The sequence below is a fragment of the Medicago sativa genome, chromosome 1, assembly GCF_051527215.1.
Source record: "Medicago sativa cultivar Bolivia chromosome 1, Bolivia_mono, whole genome shotgun sequence".
Taxonomy (NCBI): domain Eukaryota; kingdom Viridiplantae; phylum Streptophyta; class Magnoliopsida; order Fabales; family Fabaceae; genus Medicago; species Medicago sativa.
This window is the reverse complement of record NC_140749.1, coordinates 64,623,790-64,632,924: the sequence shown is the minus strand read 5'-3', so window position 1 is coordinate 64,632,924 and position 9,135 is coordinate 64,623,790. Positions and strand designations below refer to the sequence as shown.

Sequence of the window (9,135 nt, the reverse complement as noted above, 5' to 3'; positions counted from 1 at the left end):
TTTAAACTCGATACCCGTCGTAAGGACCGACTAATCTGAACGATCAATTCAATCCTCCACTAGCAAATGTTAATTGAAGTGAGTCATAGCAAATCTTTGTATGGATTGACTAAATCACAAAAATTATTGGGGTATGCGGGATTCAAATCTAAGGTCTAATATTGAGGAGACTCTCAAGTTTCAAACCTTCATTGCCCGGTAAAGGTTCGTGGGTTATATATTGGAGTATATTAGATTGTCTACCCATGCAATGCAATTGCATGTAAAAATTATATTTTAATATTATTATTTACATTTTAAAATAAAAATAATAAAGCCTTCAAAACAAAAAATAAAATAAAATAATTAGAAGCATGAGGAGACATTCATGGTGTTAAAGTGTTGCGGTGGAGCAGCGCTCCTGACACATCTTTTATTTGTTGATGATTTTTTTTTTTTCTGAGACCAAAGAGAGTGAAGTTAGAGATTTACTTGATACTCTGTGCATTTATGAGGAGATATTAGGTGACGCCATTAATATGCAAAAATCCGAAAATTATTTCATCAAAAGTACTAGTGCTCGGAAGAAGGAACAACTGCAAGGTGTATTTTTCAAGTGACTGAATGTGTGGGCTCAAGAAAGTATCTTGATCTTCCCTCCATTATTTGATAGAAGAAGGCTATTTTAACTTGGAAAATGTTAACTTGTACCCTAAAGACACAAGTTAATGAATCAAAAGTAGAAATAGTTTATTGTAATGTGTGCATTTCATTTAATCTTTAACTTTTTAATGGATTGAATGCACAAAATTTTATAGAATATTTCTTCTTTTGAGTTTCTTAACATGTGCCCTAAGGGCACAAGTTAACACTACCTTTTTAACTTTATATGTGATCATACTTAGAAACGGATACAAAGTTGGTTAAATAAACATTTTTCAAAAATGGACATAGATGTACGCATTAAATAATTTCCTCAATCAATTCCAATGTATTCCATGAGTTCTTTTCTTATAGTGTCTAATTTAGGAGATGAGATTCAATGTATGTTAAATTCATCCTGGTGGGGTTCGAATAGAAACAATGGAAGAGGTATCAACTAGTTAAGTTAAGATAAATTAACCATGAGAATGAAACATAATCTAAGTTTTATATGGCGCAGTATCCATACTTCACAGGTAGTGGTAAAGGGGGGAGGAGATGTGCGGAAAACTAAGGTGTTGAGTGATGCTTGGCTAAGGGAGTAAAATAACTCCCATGTGACTAGTCCAAAAAATCTGTTTTTTCAAAGTTTGTATGTTTCAGACCTTATTGAACTAAATAGAAAGGAATAGAGAAGGATTTTCATTGAGGAAAATTTATTGCAACTTGCAAGGGATGGTTCTAGCATATTGTCGATATCACTCTATGATGAAGAACAAGAAGATGTAGTGAATTGGAAACTTACTCCCACCAGAGTATATAGTGTTAAATCTGGATGTGCTATATTATGGAGCATTTGATGGATAATAGTGAGTATCGAGTGGTTGATAATTGGAAAAATTTATGGGGTTTGAAGATTCCTTAAAGAATGAAGGTGTTTCTTTGGAGGGAAGCAAGAAGGTGTTCATCCACATGCAACAATATCAACAGAGGATTAAACTACACTGATAAATGTGTGTGTTTTTTAGGCTCTAACATGTGTAAATAGGGTTCAGGCCCTCTCCTGGTTCTTTATTGCATTTTCTTTGCTTTGATTAAAAAAAAAACAAGTATATTATATCTTGTATTATGACAATTTTGATTAATGAAATGAGTTAACTTTATCATGTAAAAAATAAAAGTGAATATGAGTAAAATTTGGTCGTTATATCACGGTCAACGTCAACGTTGACTAACCATTGACCAGCTGTTCTTTAACATAAGAACCCAATTGAAAAAAAAAATATAGTAGTTCAAATATCTAATTACAACTTTTTATAGTTCATGGATTTATTTAAAAATTCTGGAATAGTTTCATGGACCTACAAATTAATTCAATTTATTTTGGAATTATGCTCTTTACCCAACAGTTATTGCTCGCTCCCAACTGAACTTTCCAAAATACCCCTGCGTGAGTTAACTAACGCAAGTGTTAATTTCCAGCGTGAGTTAACTCAGGCAAGTGTTAATTCCAGCGTAAGTTAAGTTGAGCAGCACATGTTAAGATGCGCAGATTTTAACACTTGCGTTACTTAACTAACGCATATGTATTTTCGGTATTTCAGTTGGGCACGAACATTTGTGTTGGGAGAAGAGCAGAATTTTTTATTTTGAAGGATTCATTTCTAACATGTTTAAATGGATCATTATATGAATCTTCCTACCATGTTCAAATGTCAAAATGGGAGCCAAAATCTTCTCAATAGATCTCGTAGTTGAGCTTTTTACTAACACGTCATTTAAGGATGACACCATAGCCTCTAAAGCCATGAGTACTAGTTTGATATCCTCCAAAGCCATGGGGAGTAGTCAATATTGATGGGCGTGAAATTAATGGAACACCCATATATAAGAAAATTCAATCTGGTCAACAAAATTCCAATTTTAAATGTGACAAACAAGTTTATTCAAAGAAAAAATATGACGAATAAGTAACCTCAGTGTCCACTACTCGAATGAATTATATATTAGCTACAAGTTAAGCAACACCAAGATTTACACTAATAATGTTTAGGAAGATTTTCTTTACTTTAACTTGCTTGGAGATTTGCCATGGTACATTAGTTAAATAATATTAATTATTGTTTTGAATTTTTATTTGGAAGTGACCATCAAATGATAAAACAAGGAATCCAAAGATGTCTTTAATTAAATTATTTTTCTTTTCACTATATAATTTTGTAATAGTGATATTATTTCTTTCATAAAAAATAATATAATATAGATTTCAATCTTAAATGTATATTGACCACTCAAAAAATAATCCTAAGTGTAAATAAGGAATTCTAAAAAAGATGAGTCTATATAGGAGTAAAAAAAACTCATAATTATATGTGCAAATTTTGTAGTCCATTTTTGGATCATTAATAATTACTTAATGGTTTATGATTATGATGATAACGACAACTATGTAAATGTGGTCCGAAATCTAGTTGATCACTTTCGACAAAGTTAAATTTCAGGTAGAATTATGGAGTGCCATTGATTTCTATGGGGATATGTACAAGAAGATATTGACCATATCTAACAGCATTTAATCTTCAATGATACTGTTACAAGGAAAAGTCAAGCATGATGTTTTAATTAAAAGGTTATTCCTACCACCATTATGAAAACCCTACATGATCAATTTCTAACCACACGTAATTTAGGTAAGATAATTAGAGTGTTTAATTTAAATCTATGCCATTGGAGATAAGGTAGCTAGGTTTAATTAGTGGCAATCGTCATTCAGTTAGCTCTCACCCACATTGTATCCATGAATCAAAAGCTATTAATGTAATTTTGTTATTCAAGATTTCAATTAGTATAATATAATTTTGGGGCTGTTTACTTTTTAAAAGTATTGAATTTTTCTTTACCTAAAATTTGTGTTTATCATAAATTCCTAATAAGAAGATAAAAAAACTCTTGTAGTAAACAAAAAAGAGTATAATTTTTAGTGCAAGAAAACATAAGAAATGAGAGAATTTGAATTGTTTCGAACAAAATTTTTTTGTGCTTGACTAAAATTAACAAATACTGAAATTGTGGTCAGACTAAGACATCAACCAAACACCTTCTCCATTTTACTGAAAAATTCATTTGCATCATAAAATCATGTGGTTGACCTAAATCTATCGAATCATAGACTTTTCTAGACATGGCAAAAAAACCCGTCCTCGCTCAGACCCGGCCGCTCCCGCTCCGAATTTAATGGGGAAAAGCCGATTTAACTGGGTGCGGGTGCGGGTGTGGGGGAAATTTGGGTTTTTAGTACAGGGGCGGGGCCGAGGGCGGGGGATGCTTATACCCGTCCCACACCCGCCCCTTCCCCGCACCCATTTTTGAAATTTACTTTATTGAATTTTATAATCTTATTTCCATAAGCACCAACCTATTTTAATATATTATTACTCTTTAGAAACATGTTTCTTATAATTATTTTGTTCTTTTGAAAAAGTTTATTAGATATTTAATTATTGGGTCATGCTACCTTGCGCCCTAAGGGCACAAGTTATGGAGCTTAAAATGGAAATTAAAAATAAATTTTATATTAAAAGTATAACTTTTGCAACTTTTAAGACATTGAATGTACAAGTTTCAAGATTTATTTGGTCTTATTTAGATATTTTTGGTATCCTAAGCAACTACAAAGATAATTTTGTTAACAATAAAAAGTATTGCAAAATTATCTTTTAAGACATTGAATGTACATGTTCAACTGCCACATTAAATTTTTAGCTTCACAAGTTCACGTTGAGTATTGCCTTGGAAAGTGAAAACGACATGTTTGACGTCAGTGGCAAAGCTGGCCAACTTTTTATGAGGGTGACCAAATAAAATGAAATTGAATAAAATAATTTTTTTTGATGGAAAGATAATTTTTTTTTGACAAGAAATAAAATTTATTTTTAAAATTAATATATTAAATTTAATCCTTAAGGAAAAAGCACAACAATTTTACTTATGTGAAATGCAAGTTAAAGATGCATTTTACTTAAATAAAATCACAACTAAGAGTCAATTACAAGAAATTCATTGTTCATTTTATATTTAAGTTTTGTCTTTATAAATTTTATTGTTAACAAAATTATCTTTGTAGTTGCTTAGGATACCAAAAATATCTAAATAAGACCAAATAAATCTATCAAATAAGTGATAATCATTTCAGTATCAATTTTAAATGTAAATTCTCCACCCACACAAGTTTTGGGGCCTTAAACAAAACAAAAAACCCTGTTCTATACAGTTGAATTTCATTACGGTCTCAAATGTCCTATAGTCAAAGTCTTAATTTAATTTTATCGTTATTATACCTCATTTACAACATAAACAATTTTACTAGGAGTATTAGTCAATGGTTGTATGTTTTCTGCAACTTTTGCCCCGAGGCAGTACAAAGAGTTCTCAGACTATTTGCACTTTTTTTCTTTTGAAGAAGCTAAATTAACCCATCAAAATTGTCCTTACTTGAATTATCTTATTTTTGATGAATAAAAAGGGCCAAGAAACCTCTAGGAAAGCCAATACACGGCATCTCTATACGTATAGAAAGTGAATAATAGTATGATTTTTGTGTGTGTGTAAGTAATCAACCATGGTTCATAGCCTCATAGGCATAGGCAAGTAATGAAGTGAAAATAAAGTATTTATTGCGAGTGAAGCTATTGGTTCGATTTCTATCCAGACAAATCAACCTGCCCAATTTTGTGCAATGCCTTTTAAGTAAGCTTTTCCATTTTGAGGTAGCTAGAAAGGATCAAATTCCTAATGGGAACTAAGTTATTTATTTAGGAAGATTGAGACTTATACTAGAGACATATATATAGGGTAGGATGACTACTTCAACAGCTGGATTATGCAAAAGTTGATTTGTATTAAGCCAAAAACAAGGTCCATAAGGTTATTAAAGGGTCACATTTGATCTTAATGGAACAAACAAAGATCTAATATGATTTTTGTTCCTTTATTTATTCTGTTATATGACTTATGATTTGTAAAACACATGAGTTTCGTGTAAGTAAATACTTGGACCTTCTCATTTCAAGTACATGTTATGTTAGCCATATGAATGTATTTTTTTTTGTTACAATTAGCCATATGAAAAAAAAAATTAAGATATAGGTAAGTGTAATGAAGCTGTCAATATTCTATGATGATAATATATTGTCGAAGAATTACTTTCAATTCTTTGATAGACCATTTAATCAAATTAGTTTTCACCTTTCAAATCAATTTCCATTAGGAATTTGATGCAAGCATGCATGTATATATAAATAAGTCTATAACTTTTGTCTTTTGCACACAAATAATCAAGGTGAACTTAAGTTCAGCACAAAATTTTAAAGCCATGACTAACAATGAACACACATTTTGGAGGATGTATGAGAAATTTAAGCCTCACCTTTTTATGGTTCTTGTTCAGGTGGCTCTTGTGCTTCAATATTTCCTAGTAGAGGCTTCATTTAATAATGGAATGGACCCTCATGTCTTTGTTACTTATCGTCATGCTATTGGGGGCATAGTAGTGCTTCCTTTTGCTTATTTTCTTGAAAGGTGAATTACTTATCCATCTATTGTGTCATGCCTTCAATAAATTTGATAAATTAAGATCTTTATTGGATAAATAACTTAGTTAAGCGCTTATAACATAAATGTTTATTATATAAGTTCTTATTTATAAACTATTTTTATAACAAAAGATATAATAAGGTAAACTATTTTCATGAGTTATTTTGAAAAGCTTACGAAAATAAGCTGATAACTGTGAAGCATGGACACCAGATACAACACAGGCACCGATACACTGACAACAATAATAATTTGAGAAAATGACATAATTCAATGTAATCATATGTGTTGGTGTCGTGTCAGTGTCAGACACCAACGTGTGTCCGACATTGGGACACACCTAATCTGAGGAGTATTTGTGCTTCATAGGCTGAGAATAGCTTATGAACATGACATAAGTTGTTTTCACAAGCTCTCTCTGAGAGTCTCACATTTGCTTAAGTCGGTAGATAAACTAAAATAAGTCAATTCAAACTGACTTTGAGTCCTGTTGATAATACAAATCAAATATGTCAAAATCAACACCCCCTAAGTCATGTTGATACTTGCAAAAACACTCATGTTAAACCTATGACATTATGTGTGTTCATAAAAAGAATACATATTTTGATATCCTTCATTGAGTTATGATCTAGAGCATGAACTTTTGTGAGAAAAATCATTCTCATATTATAAGTGCTAACTTTCATCCATACCTATTTTTTTTTCTTTTCTTTGTAGAGAAGCAAGGCCAAAGTTGACAATGACAATGTTCACGGGGCTCTTTCTTCTTCCCCTATTCGGGTACTGTTGTAAAATGATGATACTTTTTCTTAAACAGAAACACATTCATTTAGTTCTAATAACCAAATCTTGAAGAAACTCACATCTATCTTTGTTTACTTTCACTACGAAGAACAGAATCGGTCTTACCCTGAACATGTTTTTCGCAAGCTTGAAATATACCACTCCTTCCTTTGCAACATCAATGATCAACACGATCTCATCAATTACATTTATATTTGCAATTGCATTCAGGTGAGTAATTGAGTTTCTAATGTTATTTTTCAACACTGGTTCTATTTTTCTTCTTCTATGAATCAATGTTCATTTCTTGTTGATTATTTTGTTCATGATTCATTTTAATAGGCTAGAGGCTATTGATGTTAAGAGCCCTCGTGGGCTGGCGAAAATCGTTGGAACTGTATTATCTTTGACTGGTGCTTAGGTAATGATTTTGTATAAAGGACATACGATACAAAGCTTAAAGGGTGCCCCATTCCATCTTGGAGGCAAAATGGCTCATAATAACTGGATTAAAGGAACAATTTGGACTGTTGTGAGCTGCATATCATGGTCTTTATGGTACATACTGCAGGTACATTCATCCATAATCAAGTACACATATACTTTCTATTTCCTGTTTTTCAATGTTACCATGATGAAGAATTTAGGCCCAGATTGAATGTGGTTAGAGTATGGTGCATTTGTTAAGAAAACATGATGGATGAAGATCGAGCTGTTTATATTTTAAACTCGGTAAATTGGATTTAAAAAGTAGACTGTGAACATGAGTCGTTGAATTTTGATATTGTGACTGCATGAAATCTATTTCCAAGGAATTCCCCTATAATATTCTTTACCTTAGCTAGGGATCAACAATTCTTTTGGTTTGATTTGATAATTTTGTTTCCAATTTTAAAACACGATGTCAAAAATGAAATTGTTTTTCACGAAACTGAATCAAACTTGCACATTGAGAGATTTTGTAATGGTACAAACAAAAAGGAAAACAAACCACATACATCAAAGCTCATAGTTATTTTGCTTGCCTTGTAGGCAATCATCGTGAAGAAATATCCAGCAAAACTGTCACTAACAGCATGGATAAATTGCATTGGTGCAGCACAATCGGCTGTTTTTACAGTAATCATGCAACGCAAACCTAGAGCATGGTTCATAACATCAACTACTGAACTCTGCTGCATTTTATACGCAGTGAGTAAAGCTTTTATATGGTTTATCAACACACAAAAAAGAGTAAAGCATTTAGATGCTGAAACTTTAATATAAGTCAACTTAAACAAAAATTTGAATTCAATCATGTATGAGTGATGACAGGGAGTTATATGTGGTGGTTTGCTTATCTACATTCAAATCTGGACCATGGTACAAAAAGGGCCAGTCTTTGTGAGTATGTTTAATCCCCTTGGAACAATTTTGGTGTCAATGCTAGCATATTTTGTTTTGGGGGAACAACTTCACATTGGCAGGTAAATGCATTTGACTGTCTAAGCACATTATAATTTTTATGTCCATGTTTCAAAGGTTTTAAAGTTTGGTTGTTTCAGTATATTGGGAGTGCTCATTGTTATCATGGGTCTTTACTTACTGTTGTGGGGAAAAGAAAGTGATAGATATTACAAGTCACAGGAGTCCTTTCCAGCACATGTTGAGGAGAAAGATAGCAAGACACAGATACAGACTTCAGTAACAGAGGAAGCATAAAAGAACCAAGCACAGAACTCAAATTAACAAATGTTGAAAAGTGCACCTATTATTTACTGTGACGGACTAATCAGTCTCTCTATGCTGTGAATAACTGAAGGATATATAGGAATAGAGTGCATGGCTAGCATTACTTTCACTGTATGCTGCTTGTTTAGATTATGAATTGATATAAGAACTCAGCAGTATTTGGTTGTAGGTATAGATATCAGAATTTAGTTGCTGAAGTAAATTTTGTCTGGTGTTATTGTAAAAGAAATTTCCCTCAACATTCTAAAAAGGTGGAAAGAATCTTTGAAATGCATTTTAACAGAAATTAAGAAAAAGAGAGCATCAGCTACCATGATCCATTAGTCACTTGTGACTAGTAAGGATAAAAGAATATATTTTCTATTTTGCTTTTACATGGATATGAAAAAGATAATTGATCATCAG

At 31.9% G+C, this 9,135-nt stretch overlaps 1 pseudogene across 1 annotated transcript; it reads left to right on the top strand.

Annotated features, from left to right (window-relative positions):
* The first annotated feature begins 5,992 nt into the window (after positions 1-5,992).
* Positions 5,993-9,104, top strand: LOC146956393 (WAT1-related protein At1g44800-like; annotated as a pseudogene). The gene is made up of 7 exons (XR_015020142.1): positions 5,993-6,198; positions 6,934-6,996; positions 7,114-7,230; positions 7,342-7,570; positions 8,032-8,190; positions 8,314-8,465; positions 8,544-9,104. The product of XR_015020142.1 is annotated as a WAT1-related protein At1g44800-like (transcript).
* Positions 9,105-9,135: the final 31 nt, after the last annotated feature.